Source organism: Globicephala melas, chromosome 3, assembly GCF_963455315.2.
Source record: "Globicephala melas chromosome 3, mGloMel1.2, whole genome shotgun sequence".
Taxonomy (NCBI): Eukaryota; Metazoa; Chordata; class Mammalia; order Artiodactyla; family Delphinidae; genus Globicephala; species Globicephala melas.
In genome coordinates, this window is record NC_083316.1 from 81311616 (window position 1) to 81335253 (window position 23638).

At 36.5% G+C, this 23638-nt stretch overlaps 1 protein-coding gene across 2 annotated transcripts in view; it reads right to left on the reverse strand.

Annotated features, from left to right (window-relative positions):
• The window catches only part of ST8SIA4 (ST8 alpha-N-acetyl-neuraminide alpha-2,8-sialyltransferase 4), a 103889-nt gene that overhangs the window by 4928 nt on the left and 75323 nt on the right, over positions 1–23638 (reverse strand). The gene's annotated exons all lie outside the window — the stretch shown is intronic.

Genomic DNA, 23638 nt, shown 5'->3' on the forward strand with positions numbered 1-23638 from the left:
TGCCATTTAAAATTTTTTTAGACAGGCAAACATATTTCAATGCTGATAAGTATTTTATACTATTCATTAAAAAAGGCAATAAAATACTCCAAAATGTTTGATCCACCACTGTTGCCAAACTTTCTTCACCTGAAAAACATGCACACTCACAACTTAATCATTACCTCTGGCAGGGAAGGAGGTGGCCAATACTTACTGGCACATTCATTATCTTATGTGGAATCAGCTACAAGTTAAGGAAGAGCGTGGATTTTCTCTGACATTCAAAGTTGTACAGTTATAAATAAAGTCAATAAATTGTTTGGTGTTTTTATTTTTATTATCTCCTATTCAGGGAAATATATACATGGTGATCCAAATATGAGGGCAAGATTGTTCAATTCTGGTCATTGCTGTGCTTAAATACTTGCCTCAGATTTTACATAATATTATTTCCTTTTTCTTAAAAAAAATAATTTATGAAGCTTTCCAGGCTGTATCAAATACATGTAGACTACTGAATATGAAAAAACCCAAATTTTGTTTTATTTCATTTGGGTAAAGAAATATTCAAACCTCACTACAAACATCCAAAAAAAGGGAAAAATATACTTAACCATTATTATTCCTGTTTATTTTTTTCCTTCTTTCTCACCCTTCCTTTGAACCTGGTTTGACCTTTCACATTTTTAATTTTTCTTGTTGGGTGAAGGCCATGTGCTAAATGTTGTGAGCAATGTGAAATGCATTATGAGCCTTTTGTTATCACAAGTGTTTTGAGAAAGCATATTCTCAGTAAAGAGGATTCATAAGGAATTGTTAGAGAAGAATATCTAACAATTTTCTCATAACCCAAAGGTATGAGCAAAAGCCATAGCATGTATATTGTTAGCATCTTGAAGAAATCACAGACATAGATTTCATGCAAGCAGAATAGTAAAACCACAGTCTGAAGGCTTTGAAGAAACTTTGATACAGCCTGAAGCTCTCTCAGCTCTGAGAAAGCAGGTGTTCTTAACATGAAATGGTTATTATAGGAAAGTTTTGTGAGCATGATTTGTGTGTGGTTACAAATGCCAGCTGAGGCAGTTGGTTAGTTTAAAAAAGTGCATTTATTTATAAATTTTTAAAGTGAGTGAAGCAAATTCATACTCAGTCAAAAAAATGATTATTTCCATCAGGGAATGTCAATTATTGGAAATAGTTTGGCAGTATGAAGGTCATGTTGAATTATCTTATTTCTAAAGCGGGGAAAAAATAGCTAGAAGAATATAACGTAATGCTATATCATTTGTATGGTATTCCAAGGTCACATTATATGTAATTACAAGATCACATTATAAATAAGCTTTGTGATGTTTGGCTTATAACAGTTTGAATAATTTCAAAGAAAAATAAACTACCCATTTGTCAGGACATTTTTGGAGAAACAATGCAAAATAAATGGCTCTTATTGATTTCTAAAAAGAAATCAGAGGAAAATAGGCCTTAACAAATGGCATCAATATTTAACAGATAAATTGAAATAAAATCTTAAAGCAGGTCAAGAACTACCGTCATAAGTAGTAACATTCTGTGAAATTAAAAAAACATAAGGAGAGAGGAGCTTCAAGATGGCGGAAGAGTAAGACATGGAGATCACCTTCCTCTCCACAGATACATCAGAAATATATCTACACGTGGAACAACTCCTACAGAACACCTACTGAACGCTGGCAGAAGACCTCAGACCTCCCAAAAGGCAAGAAACTCCCCACGTACCTGGGTAGGGCAAAAGAAAAAAGAATAAACAGAGACGAAAGGATAGGGATGGAACCTGCACCAGTGGGAGGGAGCCGTGAAGGAGGAAAGGTTTCCACACACTAGGAAGCCCCTTCGCGGGCGGAGACTGCGGGTGGTGGAAGGGGGAAGCTTCAGAGCCGCGGAGGAGAGCACAGCAACAGGGGTGCAAAGGGCAAAGCAGAGAGCTTCCCACACAGAGGATCGGTTCAGACCGGCACTCACCAGCCCGAGAGGCTTGTCTGCTCACCCGACGGGCGGGCGGGGGCTGGGAGCTGAGGCTCAGGTTGCGGTCGGATCCCAGGGAGAGGACTGGGTTTGGCTGCGTGAACACAACCTGAAGGGGGTTAGTGTGCCACAGCTAGCTGGGAGGGAGTTCAGGAAAAAGTCTGGACCTGCCTAAGAGGCAAGAGAATTTTTCTTCCCTCTTTGTTTCCTGGTGCGTTTGGAGAGGGGACTAAGAGTGCCGCTTAAAGGAGGTCAAGAGACGGCGTGAGCCGCGGCTATCAGCGCAGACCCCAGAGATGGGCATGAGACGCTAAGGCTGCTGCTGCCACCACCAAGAAGCCTGTGTGCGAGCACAGGTCACTATCCACACCTCCCCTCTTGGGAGACTGTGCAGCCTGCCACTGCCAGAGTCCCGTGACCCAGGGACAACTTCCCTGGGAAAACGCACAGCGTGCCTCAGGCTGGTGCAATGTCACGCTGGCCTCTGCCGCCGCAGGCTTGCCCCACATCCATACCCCTCCCTCCCCCCGGCCTGAGTGAGCCAGAGCTCCTGAATCTGCTCCTTTAATCCCATCCTGTCTGAGCAAAGAACTGACGCCCTCAGGTGACCTACATGCAGAGGTAGGGCCAAACCCAAAGCTGAACCCCGGGAGCTGTGTGAACAAAGAAGAGAAACGGAAATTTCTCCCAGCAGCCTCGGGAGCAGAGAATTAAATCTCCACAATCAACTTGATGTACCCTGCATCCATGTAATACCTGGATAGACAACGAATCATCCCAAACTGAGGAGGTGGACTTTGGGAGCAAAGATATATATATATTTTCCCCCTTTTTCTCTTTAGTGAGTGCATATGTGTATGCTACTGTGTGTGATTTTGTCTTTATAGCTTTACTTTTACCATTTGCCCTCGGGTTCTGTCTGTCCGTTTTTTTGTTTAACTTTAAAAATTTTTTTCTTCATAATTATTTTTTATTTTAATGACTTTATTTTATTTTATTTTACTTTATTTTATTTTATCTTCTTTCTTTCTTTCTCAGTATTTTTTCTCCCTTTTAATCTGAGCCGTGTGGATGAAAGGCTCTTCGTGCTCCAGCCAACATCAGGGCTGTGCCTCTGAGGTGGGAGAGCCAAGTTCAGTACACTGGTCCACAAGAGATCTCCCAGCTCCACGTAATATCAAATGGTGAAAATCTCCCAGAGATCTCCATCTCAACGCCAAGACCCAGCTTCACTCAACGACCAGCAAGCTACAGTGCTGGACACCCTATGCCAAACAACTAGCAAGACCGGAACACAACCCCACCCATTAGCACAGAGGCTGACTAAAATCATAATAAGGCCACAGACACCCCAAAACACACCACCAGCCGTGGATCGGCCCAACAAAATGAGAAGACAGAAAAACACACAGCAGTTGAAGGAGCAAGGAAAAACTCCACCAGACCAAATAAATGAAGAGGAAATAGGCAGTCTACCTGAAAAAGAATTCAGAATAATGATAGTAAAGATGACCCAAAATCTTGGAAGTAGAATAGAGAAAATACAAGAAATGTTTAACAAGGACCTAGAAGAACTAAAGAGCAAACAAACAGTGATGAACAACACAATAAATGAAATTAAAAATTCTCTAGAAGGGATCAACAGCAGAATAACTGAGGCAGAAGAACGGATAAGTGACCTGGAAGATAAAATAGTGGAAATAATTACTGCAGAGAAGAATAAAGAAAAAAGAATGAAAAGAATTGAGGACAGTCTCAGAGACCCCTGGGACAACAATAAATGCACCAACATTCAAATTATAGGGGTCCCAGAAGAAGAAGAGAAAAAGAAAGGGACTGAGAAAATATTTAAAGAGATTATAGTCAAAAACTTCCCTAATGTGGAAAAGGAAATAGTTAATCAAGTCCATGAAGCACAGAAAGTCCCATACAGGATAAATCCAAGGAGAAACATGTCAAGACACATATTAATCAAACTGTCAAAAATTAAATAGAAAGAAAACATATTAAAAGCAGCAAGGGAAAAACAACAAGTAACACACAAGGGAATCCCCATAAGGTTAACAGCTGATCTTTCAGCAGAAACTCTGCAAGCCAGAAGGCTGTGGCAGGACATATTTAAAGTGATGAAGGAGAAGAACCTACAATCAAGATTACTCTACCCAGCAAGGATCTCATTCAGGTTTGATAGAGAAAATAAAGCCTTTACAGACAAGCAAAAGCTAAGAAAATTCAGCACCAACAAACCAATTTAAAACAAATGCTAAAGGAACTTCTCTAGGCATGAAACACAAGAGAAGGAAAAAACCTACAATAACAAACCCAAAACAATTAAGAAAATGGGAATAGGAACATACATATCGATAATTACCTTAAATGTAAATGGATTAAATGTTCCAACCAAAAGCCATAGACTGTCTGAATGTATACAAAAACGAGACCCATATATATGCTGTCCACAAGAGACCAATTCAGACCTAGGGACACACACAAACAGAAAGTGAGGGGATGGAAAAAGTTATCCCATGCAAATGGATATCAAAAGAAAGCTGAAGTAGCAATTCTCATAACAAACAAAATAGACTTTAAAATAAAGACTATTACAAGAGACAAACTAGGACACTACATAATGATCAAGGGATCAATCCAAGAAGAAGATATAACAATTGTAAATACTTATGCACCCAACATAGGAGCACCTCAATACATAAGGCAAATACTAACAGCTATAAACGGGGAAATCGAAGGTAACACAATCATAGTAGGGGACTGTAACACCCCACTTTCATCAATGGACACATCATCCAAAATGAAAATAAATAAGGAAACACAAGCTTCAAATGATACCTTAAACAAGATGGACTTAATTGATATTTATAGGACATTCTATCCGAAAACAACAGAATACACATTTTTCTCAAGTGCTCATGGAACATTCTCCAGGATAGATCATATCTTGGGTCACAAATCAAGCCTTGGTAAATTTAAGAAAATTGAAATCGTATCAAGTATCTTTTCTGAACACAATGCTATGAGACTAGATATCAATTACAGGAAAACCCAGTAAAACCCCAAACACATGGAGGCTAAACAATACACTACTTAGTAACCAAGAGATCACTAAAGAAATCAAAGAGGAAATCAAAAAATACCTAGAAACAAATGACAATGAAAACATGATAACCCAAATCCTTTGGGATGCAGCAAAAGCAGTTCTAAGAGGGAAGTTTATAGCAATACAATCCTACGTTAAGAAACAAGAAACATCTCAAATAAACAACTTAACCTTACACCTAAAGCAATTAGAGAAAGAAGAATAAAAAACCCCCTAAGTTAGCAGAAGGAAAGAAATCATAAAGATCAGATCACAAATAAATGAAAAAGAAATGAAGGGAATGATAGCAAAGATCAATAAAACTAAAAGCTGGTTCTTTGAGAAGATAAACAAAATTGATAAACCATTAGACAGACTCATCAAGCAAAAAAGGGAGAAGACTCAAATCAACAGAATTAGAAATGAAAAAGGAGAAGTAACAACTGACACTGCCGAAATACAAAGGATCATGAGATTACTACAGGCAACTCTATGCCAGTAAAATGGACAACCTGGAAGAAATGGACAAATAGTTAGAAATGCACAACCTTCCCAGACGGAACCAGGAAGAAATAGAAAATATGAGCACTCCAATCACAAGCACTGAAATTGAAACTGTGATTAAAAATCTTCCAACAAACAAATGCCCAAGACCAGATAGATTCATAGGCGAATTCCATCAAACATTTCGAGCAGAGATAACACCTATCCTTCTCAAACTCTTCCAAAATATAGCAGAGGGAGGAACACTGCCAAACTCATTCTATGAGGCCACCATCACCCTGATACCAAAACCAGACAAAGATGTCACAAAGAAAGAAAACTAGAGGCCAATATCACTGATGAACATAGATGCAAAAATCCTCAACAAAATACTAGCAAACAGAATCGAACAGCACATTAAAAGGGTCATACACCATGATCAAGTGGGGTTAATTCCAGGAATTCAAGGATTCTTCAATATATGCAAATCAATCAATGTGATACACCATATTAACAAATTGAAGGAGAAAAACCATATGATCATCTCAATAGATGCAGAAAAAGCTTTTGACAAAATTTAACACCCATTTTTGACAAAAACCCTCCAGAAAGTAGGCATAGAGGGAACTTTCCTCAACATAATAACGGCCACATATGACAAACTCACAGCCAACATTGTCCTCAATGGTGAAAAACTGAAAGCATTTCCGCTAAGATCAGGAACAAGACAAGGTTACCTACTCTCACCACTATTTTTCAACAAAGTTTTGGAATTTATAGCCACATTTATCAGAGAAGAAAAAGAAATAAAAGGAATCCAAATTGGAGAAGAAGTAAAGCTGTCACTGTTTGCAGATGACATGATACTATACATAGAGAATCCTAAAGATGCTACCAGAAAACTACTAGAGCTAATCAATGAATTTGGTAAAGTAGCAGGATACAAAATTAATGCACAGAAATCCCTAGCATTCCTATAGGCTAATGATGAAAAATCTGAAAGTGAAATCAAGAAAACACTCCCATTTACCACTGCAACAAAAATAATAAAATATCTAGGAATAAACTTACCTAAGGAGACAAAAGACCTGTATGCAGAAAATTATAAGACACTGATGAAAGAAATTAAAGATGATACAAATAGATGGAGAGATATACCATGTTCTTCAACTGGAAGAATCAACATTGTGAAAATGACTCTACTACCCAAAACAATATACAGATTCAATGCAATCCCTATCAAACTACCACTGGCATTTTTCACAGAACTAGAACAAAAAATTTCACAATTTGTATGGAAACACAAAAGACCCCGAATAGCCAAAGCAATCTTGAGAACGAAAAATGGAGTTGGAGGAATCAGGCTCCCTGACTTCAGACTATACTACAAAGCTACAGTAATCAAGACAGTATGGTACTGGCACAAAAACAGAAATATAGATCAATGGAACAGGCTAGAAATCCCAGAGATAAACCCACTCACATATGGTCACCTTATCTTTGATAAAGGAGGCAAGAATATACAGTAGAGAAAAGACTGCCCCTTCAATAAGTGCTTCTGGGAAAACTGGACAGCTACATGTAAAAGAATGAAATTAGAACCCTTCCTAACACCATCTACCAAAATAAACTCAAAATGGATTAAAGACCTAAATGTAAGGTCAGACACTATCAAACTCTTAGAGGAAATCATAGGCAGAACACTCTATGACATAAATCACAGCAAGATCCTTTTTGACCCACCTCCTAGAGAAATGGAAATAAAAACAAAAATAAACAAATGGGACCTAATGAAACTTCAAAGCTTTTGCACAGCCAAGGAAACCATAAACAAGACGAAAAGACAACCCTCAGAATGGGAGAAAATCTTTGCAAATGAAGCAACTGACAAAGGATTAATCTCAAAAATTTACAAGCATCTCATGCAGCTCAAAAACAAAAAAACAAACAACCCAATCCAAAAATGGGCAGAAGACCTAAATAGACATTTCTCCAAAGAAGATATGCAGATTGCCAACAAACACATGAAAGGATGCTCAACATCATTAATCATTAGAGAAATGCAAATCAAAACTACAATGAGATATCATCTCAAACCAGTCAGAATGGCCATCCTCAAAAAATCTACAAACAACAAATGCTGGAGAGGGTGTGGAGAAAAGGGAACTCTCTTGCACTGTTGGTGGGAATGTAAATTGATACAGCCTCTATGGAGAAAAGTATGAAGGTTCCTTAAAAAACTACAAATAGAACTACCATATGACCCAGCAATCCCACTACTGGGCATATACCCTGAGAAAACCATAATTCAAAAGGAGTCATGTACCAAAATGTTCATTGCAGCTCTATTTACAATAGCCAGGAAATGGAAGCAGCCTAAGTGTCCATCATCGGATGAATGGATAAAGAAGATGTGGCACGTATATACAATGGAATATTACTCAGCCATAAAAGGAAACAAAATTGAGTTATTTGTAGTGAGGTGGATGGACCTAGATTCTGTCATACAGAGTGAAGTAAGTCAGAAAGAGAAAAACAAATACCATATGCTAACACATATATATGGAATCTAAGAAAAAAAAATGTTTATGAAGAACCTAGGGGCAAGACAGTAATAAAGACACAGACCTACTAGAGAATGGACTTGAGGATATGGGGAGGGGGAAGGGTAAAGTGTGACAAAGTGAGAGAGTGGCCTGGACATATATACACTACAAAACGTAAAATAGATAGCTAGTGGGAAGCAGCCGCATAGCACAGGGAGATCAGCTCGGTGCTTTGTGACCACCTAGAGGGGTGGGATAGGGAGGGTGGGAGGGAGGGAGATGCAAGAGGGTAGAGATATGGGAACATATGTATATGTATAACTGATTCACTCTGTTATAAAAGAGAAACTAACACACCATTGTAAAGCAATTATACTCCAATAAAGATGTTAAAAAAAAAAATACAAAAAACCCCCCATAAAAACCATAAGGAGCTAATCCAAATGCCATCAGTAAGAGTTTACTATGTGCTTATATAACTTTAATGTCATGCTTGAAATTGTTTAGGCTAACCTAAACTATCAAGATTCAGTATTTCCCTAGGAATACAGTACAATTTTAAAGTATCTGAGAGTGTCCACTTATATACAGCTGACATTTAAATACTACACATTTCTCGTGAAGAATTCATCAAAAATAGACTATTAAATTTTTAACCCTAATTAGGAAAAAAAATGGAAAACAATGCATTGATAAAATAATGAACTATTCATACTCTAAGTCAGTACAAGCTGTTCTAATTTTTATTTCAAGTTCATATCTGTTACATTTTAAAATTTAGCAATGTTTTCAATTTAGCAAATAATCTAGTTTCCATTGTATGTATTTCTTTTTATAGAAATCGATGTTTTAAAATCATAAAATCCATGCAGGCTCCCTGTAGAAGATTTGAAGCAAAAGGAAATGAATGAGGAAGAAAACTATTACCTAAAATCCAACCACATAGAGATAATTACTGCCACAATGTGCTGCATCCTTTTGTTTTTCTAGCTGTTTTGGATCTTAATATATATTACAATCATTCATAGACATACACAGAATATTTTTCATCAGCTAGGCTCAGTTTTACTTCAGATATTATTAATTCCCTCTCTCCCTCCCTTCCTTTCTGCTTTAATACTCTAATTGTCTTGTTGTATGAAACAAACTCACCCTGGATTTGCTATATAAGCTTTTGAACATTTCTTTTTATAGATGCAATACTCTCCCTAGGTTTCACAGCTTCCCAACAAGGAGTCTTATCTACTCTTCCTCCAGCATATCAGTCCCATTTCTTACTGCAAACAAACTCAACTTGGAATGCCTTTACTCACCAAATCGGTGAGGTATAGAAGGCCATATATATGGTTACAAGATGTGGATGTGAATCTGTAATATAATGCTCATGAGTCATTGGGAAAACTACTTCACTTCCTTGGAACTTGGTTAATAATATTTAACATACAAGATTGTTATGATAAAGTAAAAGAGATTGTAAGTATGTAAGAACATATCATAAAGCTTGACACATAGTAACAGTAGTTGAACTTCAACATACCCCACACAACCCATTCTTCAATCCCACTCACACATCCTACTTTTCTCCTGGCACCGTCTATAACTACATATTGGTTGGACAATTGTGGTCATGTCGTTTCACTTCAGTGGTCTGTTTCCTTAGGTGAGAAACAGAACCATCTGACTGTATGGCTTTGGGGCTTCCTCTATCTATAAGATTCTATTGCTGTTTCAAATCTCTCCACGAAACTGCACGCTCCCTGAAGCTGTGTGAAACTCTCTTGCTACTGCTCCGTTTCCTCCTCCCCATTCTGTTCCCTTTACCTTCTTTTAGTTTTTAATATACTGCAAAGCAAAGGTACTTGGTGACAAGTTGATATTATAATGGGTAATCACAGGCAGGCATACAAAATGGAGCTGGGAGGCTATTGAGGATCTGGTCTCAGACACATCTCTGCACCACTGAAAACCTGAACTGTCTTTGAACTGTACCAGGCCCAAGCACACCACCAGCCGTATTCAGAACAACACCTGCCAGCTGCAGCCTTACGGTCTCAAGGTCCCTCCCTGTAACGATGCAACCATTTCGGATTCCAACCAATCTCTTTACTTAACAAACACCCATATTTCTTCCCAGCTCCAATTATAATTACTGATAAACAACTCATGTAACTAACTGCAACCTTGTGTTTTTTGCCTTTATAAGCCTCCCCTATTGTATAGTCCTGTGGAACACAATTCAAGTGCTTCTTGAATATATGTCTCCTGGGCCACAATCCTAACAAACCCCAAATAAACACCTTTTTATTTCCAACAGGTCTCCATTTCTAAAATTTTGCTTAACATACGTAATAGGTGCTTTTTAAAGCCTGCAATATGTTCAATTTTATCTCATAATAAATTAAATAATCACCTTATGAGCCAAAATAAATGATTTCAAGAAACCCATGTTTTAGAAATAAAAGCAAAAAATGTTATATTCAAAAGTAGTGATTAATATACTGATGACAGCTCATACTCAACACATTGGCAAACAAGGAATATTAATTTGTATTTATGTTTAAACAGAGAAGCCAAAACGTTTAGAAGTAATATAATATTTTTTCCTCTTAAAACATTATCATTCTTCTTAAAATCAACCATGAAAATGTCTAGAAGAATTTGAATACAGAGTATGAAATCCCACTGTGCCAAGAGTTTTAATTTAGTATTTATACTATATGCAAAGTTTCCATTCATGAGTCCAGAAATTCTCTTCTCTGGGATGGGAGATGGAGCACACAGCATATTGTGCCTGTGCATTCTTACTTCCGCAGGAGTCTTCTCTATTTCTCCTCCCGTATTTATCTTCCCACAACCGAGCTTTGTGCTTGGCTCCAGAGGAAGAGTCTGTTAAAGGTAAATAACATGGCTTCTGGTTGTAAAATAGCTACAGAAATTTGAGATATTATAAAAGAATTAGCTTTCTATAATACATCTTTGCAGAAGATGTTTGCATCTTCCCAATTCTACACTCCACCCCCCAAAACTAATTCTTTTATAATATCTGAATATTATATATGAGTATTATATTCTGGGATTTTGTCTTCCACATTTGTCAATATGTTGGTTCACTGTTAGGAAGAGAATGTGTGTACAGGTTATAAAGTGTAAAACTTAAAAGCAATCATCCCTGGAATGATGGAATATCTCTGCTGTTTTATTTTCAACTGTTCAAATCGTCCTTTCATTGTATTCCCAGTCTGCGGTATACTACATAACATGACTTCATTTTTAAATTTTAAAATTAAAAAAATTTTTTAAATTGCATAAAACTTACTTTTTTAAAAAAACTGTTGTGGTAACATTCATGACACCTTTTAAGATTATGAGATGGCTTATCTTGTCACAAAACTAGGGTTGGAGATAATTTCTTTAAAAAAAAAACGAACTTCCAGCACTGTATTCACTGAGAATAATTCAGTCCACCATGAGTTATTCTATTATTCCAGAGAAGCAAAAAGTGATAGATCTTACATCCAATTCTTGTGTGAGGAAACAAAAGGACAGAGTAGCATATTTAATGTGATTTGGCAAGCTAGGAGTAAACCCAGGAGTAAAAACATAAGCAATTTATTAAATGGTAGTGTTAAGAACTCTACGTATGTAGTTTTTTTCATTTAATCCTCACCACAAACCTCTGAATAGATGTTATTTCACAGATGAGGACACCAAGGCCTAGGGAGGTTAAATAAACAGATTAAGGTCATGGAATTTGTAGATGATGGGACCAGTATTTAAGCCCACATCTATCTGGTTATGATGATTTCAGTTTTAACTTAAAAAGAATTGGATTCCTTAGCTTCTACAGAGCATTCAGCTAGGAATAGCAAGTCCTCAGGACTATTTGCAACACAGAGTTCACATGGGGAAAAATAAACATCTGTATGGTGTTTGGTGACTAACAGTCTAGTGTCAATAATGATGTGTTTTATGCACAGAGCTTTCTCGGTTTTCTTTGTTTTCTTCAAAGGTAAATAAGAGCTGACCAGTATAAAGGACCCACTTTTCCCATGAACACTCTCAAAAGTGAAGTCAGAAGATGATTTTGTAGTTTCAACATGTAACTTAACCACATTGCAAATGCCAAAGGCAATGATATTGAATCAAAGGGTAGGGATTTCCATGCAGATTTGAATAAGACTTCTTAAAGTATTTTGAAGTGTCATTAAAATGAAAGCAGGAAATTGTAACCCCAAAAGGTCAAATCTATCAATATTTTTTTCTGTGTGTCCTTTATATGCAGAGCTCTGTATGAAGTAGGTGACAAAAAGAAGACAGAAAATTCTTTCTGCTGAAGCCCTTCGTAGTCTACATACAGAAAATGTTTTATCCACCTTCATAAGCCTAATTTATCAGAGGCATAGAGGACTCACGGCATGGGAAAAGGAACAGAGATACTACTTTAGGCCTAAAATTCTCTACATTCTATTTGGTACCTATTCACGTTACTTGATATCTACTATAGGAATCAGGCTTTGACCTTAACTCTGAATTCACCCTTCTTTTTTTTTTTTTTTTTTTTTTTTTATGCGGTACGCGGGCCTCTCACTCTTGTGGCCTCTCCTGTTGTGGAGCACAGGCTCCGGACGCGCAGGCTCAGCGGCCATGGCTCACGGGCCCAGCCGCCCCGCAGCATGTGGGATCTTCCCAGACCGGGGCACGAAGCCGTGTCCCCTGCATCGGCAGGCGGACTCTCAACCACTGCACCACCAGGGAAGCCCCTTTGGGGACTTCTTGAAGATAATGCTTAAAAACTTGAACTGGCACATGAAGGCTATGGCAAAAAAATAGACATAATGCCACAGGCTTTAATGAGTTTCTCTTTTAACCCAATTGAATTCTGAAAGACAACTGAAATGTATAATCTAAACTGCCAGAATGAGGAAGTAGCGATTTCCAGATATTGGCAACATAGAAGGGGTATGGGTCTTTTGAAGCATGATGAAGGAATTAAATGAGGTTAATGCTAAAGAGCTTTGTGAACGATCCTTTTTATGAGATTGGGTTACTTTTTGAAAATAAAAAAATATGGAAACCTTACATTTTTCCTATTAAAATTAAAAGGAAGCAGTGAAATCATTTATCATAAGACATGGAGTCTTACAAGAAAAGAAAGAGGAATTAAGAGCAAGTAGAGTAGGTAATCCTAAAGCTTATCAAGAATGGCTTAGATATTGGCAGATGAAAATATTAGCAGTATTTTATCTATGTAATTTTTCCCTTTACATAAACATTTATTCTAAGGAGGCACTTAGAGATTATACTTCCACACTCCCCAGCCAACATAAGGGCAGTTTCTCAATAGAAGTCCATTTTACTATAATAACAAAATGTAAATGATCCTTCTAATGGCCTGATGATCTTATTTTAGCTTCATCTGGACTATTTACAAATGGATATGCCCAGTTTACATCATTAAGTCAGGTACATTAACCTTCCAGACAGGAGTTGTGCTAAAATCTATTTCAAGAGGAGTAAGGACCAGCAAATGTGATCTATAATCCATTCACTAATAATGGGATCTATAATCCACTCAATAATGAAAAATGCTTGCTAGCAAAGTGTACAAACTAAACATCAGCCAAAGATCAGAGTTCTCCTCAAAGCCCAGTGAAGAAACAGAATCAAAACAATCATAAACAAGTTCAAAGTAGTTATTTTAAGCTTTCTCAGCAATTATCAAAACAACATTTGGGGAGGTTAGTCAAATATAGATTATTCTCTATTTTTATTCTTGTCATAAAGTGTGTGATGCTGAAGAGACTGCCCATTTAGAAAACTGTCTTGTCCTTGCCATGAATTTATCACTCAGTAAGGGCTTTCTATGAGCATATAAGTCGAGAAAGGGGCTTCCAGCTGAGAGAAAAGCCCCATTAAGGAATATTGCCAAGACAATGCCACGGATGCAGGCATTGGGATCTGTATCATATATTAAAGCTACCTGTCACTAGAAATATTATTGCTGTAATTCTGTTCCACAAGGTTAATTAGGGGGTAATTTAAAATTTTTACCTTTAAAACCTTGAAGGCCAATGGGTGGTAAATAATATTTTTCATTATGTCAAATATTAATAAATATTTGGGCTTTTTTTCCCTCCAGTCGTCAATGTGCAGTTGATGAAAATCCAATCTAATGGAATCAATGCGAATTTTCCTCCCTTTTCTTTTTTTCAGTCTCACTTAATGCTGATCCCTTCAACATATTTGAGGCAGAATCAATTTATAAATCACATTTATTAAATAGTTGCTGAATGGAAGACCATTAGTAGATATTTAAAAAAATAGTGCTCTTCTGAGGAAATAAAACAATCAGAAACCCAGCTGTAAAGGCAATTATATTATGTAAACACTATTCTTTGCAATGGAAAAGTATGGAAGTGAAAATAGTACTACAAAATCAGGCTATTGTGCAACAAAATTGTATTTTGCCTAAGACTTGCCCCTATTATGATGTTTGTCATAATATTCAGCGAAAATGCAATGTTGAAAAAGTGAAGTTGGATCCCTCCATCACACCACATACAAAAACAGAAAGAAACAACTCAAAATGGATCATAGACCTAAATCTCTAAAACTCTTAGAAGAGATACAGGAGTAAAATGCCATGACCTTAGGCAAGGCCTTGTTAGGTATGATACAAAAAGCTCAAGCAAAACTCAAGCGACAAAAGAAATAAATTGGACTTCAAAATTTAATTTTTAATCAAAATTAAAAATTTTTGTGCTTCAAATGAAGCCATGAAAGTTAAAAAAAACCCCACAGAATGGGAGAAAATATTTGTAAGTCATATATCTGATGAGAGACTTGCATCTAAAATATATAAATAACTTCTATGATTCAATCATAAAAAGATAAAAACTCAGTTTAAAAAATGGGCAAAGGGATAGACATTTTTCCAAAGAAGACATACAAATGGCCAACGTGCACCTGAAAAGACAGTAAACATCAAACCTCACTATCCATTATGGAAATGTGAGATAATTTTTGCAGCAACTAGAATGGTTATAATAAAAAAGACAAATAATAATTGCTGTTGAAGATGTGAACAACTGGAACCCTCATACATTGCTGGTGCCTGTGTCTGAGAGTAAAATGGGGTAGCCCCTTTGGAAAACAGTCTGCAAGTTCCTCAAAAGGTTAAACATAGAGTTATCCTATGACCCAGCAACTGCACTCCTAGGTAAATGATTCTCTCCTCAACCAAAATTTAATTAGATTCCTCAGAGCCCTTCTCTCAACTAGGCCTCTATTTTTTGGCCTTCTGTGTCCATCCTTTCTGAGTCCAGTTTCAGCAAAAATCCTGCCAAGTTAGTTTAATGAGAATCCCTCTACTCTTTATATTTGACCACCATTGATATCTGATCAAATTTCCCATACCCCAACTTTGATGTCTAAGTTCTTGGCCTATCTTTAGCAGAATCTTGTTAAGCCTGTTCAGTTAAGAATCACCTCCCCCACCCCCATGTCTTCTCTTAGAATTTTCCATCTCTTACTCTGCTCATTGGCTGTAGATCTCTACTTGTTTTTTGCTGTATTCAGAATTGAACTCAGTTCTACACTGAAGTCTCTTTTCCCTTGCCGCAATAGTTTCTGATTAAAATCTGTCATTACCACTTTTAGCCAGTGTCTGGCTCTGTTTCTCCTTCATAATTATCAAGAGAACTGAAAGCATACGATCATACAAAAACCTGTACACAGATATTTATAGCAGCATTATTCATTATAGACAAAAAGTGAAAACAACCCACATTTTCATCAACTGATTAATGGATAAGTAAAATGTGGATATATCTATACAATGGAATATTACATGACAATTAAAATGAAATACTAATACATGCTACAAGAATGAACTTGAATACATTATGGTAAGTGAAAGAGGCCAGTTACATAAGAGCAAATATTACGTGATTCCATTGATAGGAAATATCTGGAATAGACTGATCCATAGGGACAGGAAGTAGATGAGTGGTTGCCAAGAATTAGAGTTGAGGGTTTCGGGGGGAATAAGGATTGACTGCTAATGCTGGGGTTTCTTTTCGGGTGAAGACAATGTTCCAATGTTGATTGTGATAATAGTTGCCCAGCTCTGTCAAAATACTGATTTAATTGTATACTTTAGAGAGTGCATTATATGGTATGTGAATTACATAGCAGTAAAGCTGTTATATTAAAGAAAATGTAATACCAAACATTTATACCTCACACTGGTAAGGAAATAAACTCCTAAGTCAAACATGTTATTTTCCTTTAATGTTATAAATTATTCACAACTCTCAAAAATTAAAGGATAGAGAATTATAACCTTACAGGACCTAAACAACAAGTAATTTAAAATTAGGCTATCTATCATCTATTTATCTATCTATCTGTCATCTATAATATACATCAGTTGTATGAACCATTTCTTCAATAGTATAGCATTTATCAAAACAAGAAATGGGAAAAAATGCAGAAGCAAGTATGAAACTGGCCTTATTATGTTGTACAACTGAGCAGCTTTGGTACAATGGAAAATCCTAGGACTCAGAATGGAGTCAGCTATCAGAGTGAGCTCTGCTCAAATTAGAATTTCCTTTGTGAGACCTGGTTGCTCCTTGTTATTTCTGTTTCTGTTTCCTATCCTAAATTTGGGCTAAAACATCTTACCTTCTGGGAATACTGGAGGAATTGAATAAGATACAAATAAGAGTTCACTGTGAACTATTAATTTACATATAAATAAATTTTAATATATTATGTTGATGCAATTTCATTAGGTAAGATCAGTCACATTACCTATGCACACACCTATGTCACACTCAACTAGTGAATCTGAGTTCAGTTTAGTTTAGTTCTTTCTTTGTTTAAAGAACTTGTTGAACTATTGCCTGCATTATGCAACTAGGGCTTAAAAATCATCTAGCAAAACAAAATAAATGAACAAACAAAAAACCCAATAGTTACTTCTTTTAAACCTGATAAATTTTAAGAGGCAAGGAGAAATGAGCATTAAGTTTCCATCTAGAATATGAACTATACAATTCGACTGAATATAGCAATCATAAAATTCACATAAATTTAGAGGCACTGCCTAAGACAAACATTTATTTCATACGATTTGTTTTCTTTTAGCCATACTGATATAATAGAAATTCAGGAATGAGAGTCACAAAACTTTCTTTCCAGGCTCTTTGAAGAAGAATATAAGTTGATGGAGATAATTAGCTCAGACTTCATAACAATAAACTTATCAAGAGGGTGAAACATAACTCTCTTTAAAATGAAAATGTAATTGAAATGGCTTTTTGTTGTTGTTGTTCTTCAAGAGGAATATTTCCATAATAATGCATCTTAAATCACTTGTCTGATGATTGATTCTACTTGGGAAAAAAAATCTGAAGATAAGCAATCTGTGGGAGTTAGCTTACAAAGCATGTGTACAGTATTCTTGACCATCTGCTTTTCTTTGTGTTAGAACATTCACGTAATATTGTTTTGTGTGCTGACTTGAATTTCATTTATAAACTTCCATAATGCATGAAACACACATAGAGTGCAGAAAGCAAGAGATGAATCTGGGGAATATACAGGTTTGGAAAAGGAGTATGCCCTACTTGAGAATAAATTACATTTAAATTTTGGAATAAGAGTGATCAGGCTTAAAATATTGAGAAATCTCACACTGAATCTCTAATGGTCTTGCTTAACAAATAAAACATCTCTGAAATATCTCAGTTGCTATCTTACTATTCATCCTTTCAAATACAGAGGATAAATGAAATGAAATACCCAAAAGGCTGCAAATCATTAAAATTCGTGGGCACTCTGTAAGAGCTGTCCAGAGGGTCCCTCATTTTGTACAGGCATAAAAACAAGCCTTTTTATCTTTGGTCTAACAATTGTGTATGAAAGCAAACTCAGGAACTCAGGGACAGAGCGATGTATCTGAGGAACATTAAATTATAGACCCTAAGTGAAAGAAAGGAGCCAATGTAGGCCATTCTGGAGAGTTCCCCAATTAAGTAAGAAAACATACCTAATGAGTTCTTTAAAATGGCTGCCTACATGAGAGACTTGGTAAATAAGATCCTTACCCAGCTTATTAGAACAAGTGATTATTCACTGAAGAAGGGGAAACAGGTACATTTCTGGAGTGAAGTAGAAATAGAAGAAGATTAATAAATACTATAGTTTTTTTGATTGGGTTTAAGTCATACTATTTAATTTATTTTGAAATTGCAAATATAATTAAAGGGCATGGAAATTTGGGGTTTTCAAAGGTGACAAAGTTTAAAAATGCTTTGAGGATGGTCTGTAAATTCTACCTAAAATATTTTATAATATTAGCATTAAGCTTTCTAAGTCAGTGATGTTGAAATGTAGTAATAAGCACAGACACAAAAAGTGCATTGATGACTGTCTTTAATAGTTCACATTTTGGTTATTAAATTCTGTCTGTAGCATGTGAAGCTCCCAAATTCTTAAGTGTTTAAATATTTTCAATTCTCTAATCTAGACCAATTTCTAATTAATTTAGTCTCACAGACTTTAAAGAAAGCTAAAAATACTCATTATGATTGTTCTTTTGGAAAGAGCTATCAGGTCAGAGACAGGCTCCGGAAGTACAAGTCAGTGACTGAATTCTAGACATTAAAAGGGCTTTTTAGGCCTGGCAACTGATTATTATATTGTTTGCAAGTAGATTATCAATGTACATATAAATGTGCATTTTAGAGCTATCGAATTAAGAGCTATCTGTCTTAGGTAGATTTTTAAAATAATTTTTTAAAACAAAAGTGTATTTAACTAATTTATAGCCTGTAGATAGCTTTCCCTGAAACTGAATTGCCAGTAAGGCTCAATTTAAGTTGACTCTATGAAGGTCAAAAATAGAATTTTAATTTGTATAGTTTACTTAAAATATAATTTGGCAGAATAAACAAATCCTTGCCAGAAGAATAATTCATTTCCTTTTCTATTAACATTTCGTCAGCACTTTCTGTATTTCTAGAACTCTAGTTCTTTGAAGAGTATTTTGATGAGAGAGAAAAACAGGCAATTTTTACACTAGTTAAAAACGCTCTTTTCAAAATGCAATGGAAGTTTGGTTGGTTTGGAATGACTTAAACCTATTTTTTTATATGTGGTTCTACAGATTAAAGAAATTGGAACTCCACTGCAATGCTAAGTGGTGATCTTCCAGTTTTCAGTCACACACTGGCCAGTTTCCCTGTTGACTGTCTCTTGCTCACATTTAAGAGTTGACTACATATTTCAATGTGGGAAAACACTGTTCCTTTTCAAACTAAAGTTCTACATTAAGTTTCAATTTCCAGCTGATTCATCAAAACGAAGCTGGTTCAGAAAGGGGAAAACTTACAAACTGCTTACATCTGTTTAACCTAAAACATTATTCATAATCTGCCAGTGATAACGGCTAAGCCCTCTGGGGAATATGACAGGTATTTGGGGGACAAAAAATCCGTCACAGTGCAGTGAAGAAATGACACGTATGAAAGTCTCAAGGTTACCTCATAGTTCAGTGATGGCTTTCAGCCCTGAATTTGTATACACACAAACTACAAACATTTATCTACTAAACAATTTTACATAGTAAGTATGGACATACTTGTTAAATAAAATAACGAGTTATTGGAAGCAAGAGTTTCTGAAATAAACAAGTGAAACAAATTACTATAGGTTATGATTAGGAAATAGGACATTTCATTCTAATTAGTAAAGCGAATCTCTCTATAAGTATAATATTAAGTATGGCTATATAATATATATAGTTATATGCTGCACATTATATTTACATATGTAATCATATATAATACATTAATATGTAGAAATGTACATGTAAATAAACTATATACATATATACATAAATATATGTAATTATCACTAGTTTGGTATGCAAATATGTGTACACACAAATATCTCACAGGTATATTAAATTCAGAATACATCGTTGACAATATTGCCTTAAAATCAAAAATAGTTTGGAATAACAAGTGTTTTGAACTGTAGTGTTAGTTGAATCAAATGTTTCTTTCCTTTCCTTTTTGCTATTAGAATGAAGTTAGTTGGCTGACAATACAGATCTGTATAATTCCGGATAAAACTTTGGCATTTTTGCTATGAGACTCGTTTCAGCCAGTTTTATCAAGGTTTCATAGTTGAATTTGGTACCTGACTTTATTTCCTACTTTTCAGAAGCTTTAAAAATGAAATAAAGAAAAGAAATTTGCTCTAACGTTGATTTACTGCCACCTATGTGGACACACCTGAGGGACCATGTATGTTAATTTCCTATTAAGAAAATGCTTATATAATCACAAATCTTACTCTCTGAACTTCTGTTGACATTAATGGTACAAGTTAGAAGTTTTCAAACCCTATTATACATTTTGGTTTTAGTGTTATAAATAGATAAAAATGTTGACTAGAATAAGTGCAGTATCAAGGAATAAACATGAAATAATTCTTTTAAATCTGGGTTATGGAACCATCTCTCCTTCAAACATTTCTTTAAAACACCTTGGGGGATCCATAGCAATTTTATCTTCATTGAGGAAAGAGAAGGACAACAAGGCATATTTTAAATCTGTCTGGCTTCCCAATACTCCCTACCCGCCTCAAATATAGACCAAGAGAAATACTGAACAAGTTTGCCTCCAGAAAATGCTCAGCAATCAAAGATGAGAAGAGGTACTGGGGTCACTTCCAGTCATCTGAATATTTAGGGTAGACCATCCTGTTGGAAAAAATCACATTCAAATGTGACTGAGCTGTGCATTTGTATTCATTCCACCATGGAAACAGTTTGAATGCTTTTCTCTGGAGACTTATGTATCTCAGTGACAGCTGCATTGCCACAATATGCTGAAGTGGCTCATCTTGACAGGTCATATCCTGGATTTCACATTCTGAATGGCAGCTGGGATACCAGAGAGTTTTCTCACAATGGGTAGGCCCTGTATTTAATCAGGTCTCCCTGGCTTCAGCGACAAGCTGCACGTGTGGCTACAGGCCATTCTGATAAGTTCAAGATGTACTTTTGTCACTCCCTAAATAGCAGTGACACTCACGGCAGCAATTTCTGCAGCTCTGTAAGAACCATGCTAAGTGCCTTTTAAGATCACAGATATCCCGCGTCCCCTTGCAGCACTTTTCCCTGATGCCACATGCAGCATCAGCCCCATGCACACTGTTGGTAAACACTGGTTAAGTGGTTCAAGTTTCAAGCTGAAATCTATATCTACATCCATTTATCTGTGTCTGTACAGATGTATAAACTGAAGTAAAAAATCTTAATTTAATTCTGGGATACCCTGCCAACCAGAGCAAATCTGTGATCATAACAACAAAACATGAGTCCACTCCCATTCACTGGAAGGTGAATTACCTGTCCTAGGTGAGTCCTTGCTTCCTTCTGGGGGTGAGTGTTCACTCCTTGAGTTCATTACCAACTGGGGCCTGCATAAACCAACCATGGTGCAAAATCCCAATAAGCTGATACATTTAATATGTGCTGAAGTAAGGAGTATCTCCCTCAGCTTTTCAGTCCCCCTGTTGTGCCAGACAGGCAGCTTTTCAGGGCATTCGCCCAGAGCACATGAGAGAGCAAATCTCTGCTACTCCTTTTGCACACTTGGAGCTCCACTTTTCACTCCCTGAAACCTCAGAAAGCAGCACCTCTTTGAAAACCTTTCTGAAAGCAGCTTGTAATGGAGTCAAACATTTTTCTGTTAGATGGGAACATAGGTTGAATTTCAGATTTCTAAGCACATCTTTGCAAAAAGACTCCTTTCAGGCCAAAAGCCTAGACTGTGCCCTAGATTTTCTCACTGGCGGGACTCCAGAGACATCTAGGGCCATGTTTCACGATTACACCTGCAGTTCGCCTGTGGAAAATCTAGGTAAAAGTTTCCAGCATTCTAATAGAGGAGGATCAGCAATTTGCATGGGGTGTGGAAGATCCTTAGTCTGCAGGTGTCAATTCAAGTCAACAGAGGTTAAGGCCTTTGGTTAATAGCACTCCCTAACTGAGCAAGGGATGAGAGCTTGTGAACCAATGGCTCTGGCCCAGCACTGTCTCTCTCTCCCCTTCAAAGCAATCACCTTTAGGCTCGATGCCCTCTCCTGTCTTTTTTCTTCTCCTGGATTAGAAATTAAACCTTAATCTTTTTTCAAACATAGATACGTATGTCCTGTTTGATCCCTTTTCCTTTACTCCTCCCAGCTGCTGCCTAAATGCTTTGATAAATCTTTTCATTTACTTGAAGTTTTTCTTTGCCTTAATTGTACTTTAGAGTAATAAAGAAAAGGTTGAAAAACAAAGGCTACTGACAGTGATAGATCTACAATAGGGAAAGTCATATAAGTTAAACAGAAAATGGACATAATGAATCACCTGTGTTCTTAACCTCTAAAATGCTTGAACATCTTTTAGAATTACCACAACGTTTCCACCTAGCAACAGTCTCTGCTAAGCAAAACTGATTTTTCTAAAGTACAATTAAATAGGATAAAGAGATACAAAATCTTATCTGTTTATTATTTATGCTATACTATTGAGTACAACAGTGATATTTTTGCAATCTTTGGCCATGAATGTGAAACATTAAAGATAAGGGGCACGTGTAGCTCAGTCTAAGAGTTTAGCTCTTTATAAAAATTTTTAAAATGTTGGATAAGACTTGTTCCAAGGGACAAACAAGTGAAAGGCAGCAGAGTTTAGCAAGATGTATCACTGTGCAGTAGTTACAGGCACACTGGAGCCAGACTGATGGGGTTCAATGCCCATTGCTAGAACTTACTGTATGAGCTTGTACAAGATGTTTAACTTTGTTGTGTCTTACTCCATCATCATCACTCCATCATCAGTAATATTTACCTTATAGGTTTGTTATAGAGACTAAATAAGTTAAAGTTTGTAAAGTAGCACAAACAATGCCTGGCACATAGTACTATACTATTTATTGTTGAAAATAATAAAAATAAGAAAGCAACTTTTTAAAGCTCAATCCATTTTTAAGTTAGAAACTGGGAATATGCAGCAGATATCTATACAAAACAAAGACTTTATTCTTCTGAATCCAAGAAACCCCTTCAAAGTCTTAAGAGACCTCGGGGCTTCCCTGGTGGCACAGTGGTTGAGAGTCTGCCTGCCAATGCAGGGGACACAGGTTTGTGCCCCGGTTTGGGAAGATCCCACATGCCACGGAGCGGCTGGGCCTGTGCGGCTGGGCCCGTGAGCCATGGCCACTGAGCCTGCGCGTCTGGAGCCTGTGCTCCGCAGTAGGAGAGGCCACAACAGTGAGAGGCCTGCGTACTGCAAAAAAAAAAAAAAGTCTTAAGAGACCTATTTTATGTCTTGTAATATCTCTGGGTGGTAATATATTGTAATAATGTTTGTGAGTTTAGGCAAGCAGTCAAGGACACTTCATCAAGAGTGATATGGAGAATTACTGCTTGTGTTATTTAGACAAAGATATCCTTTAGA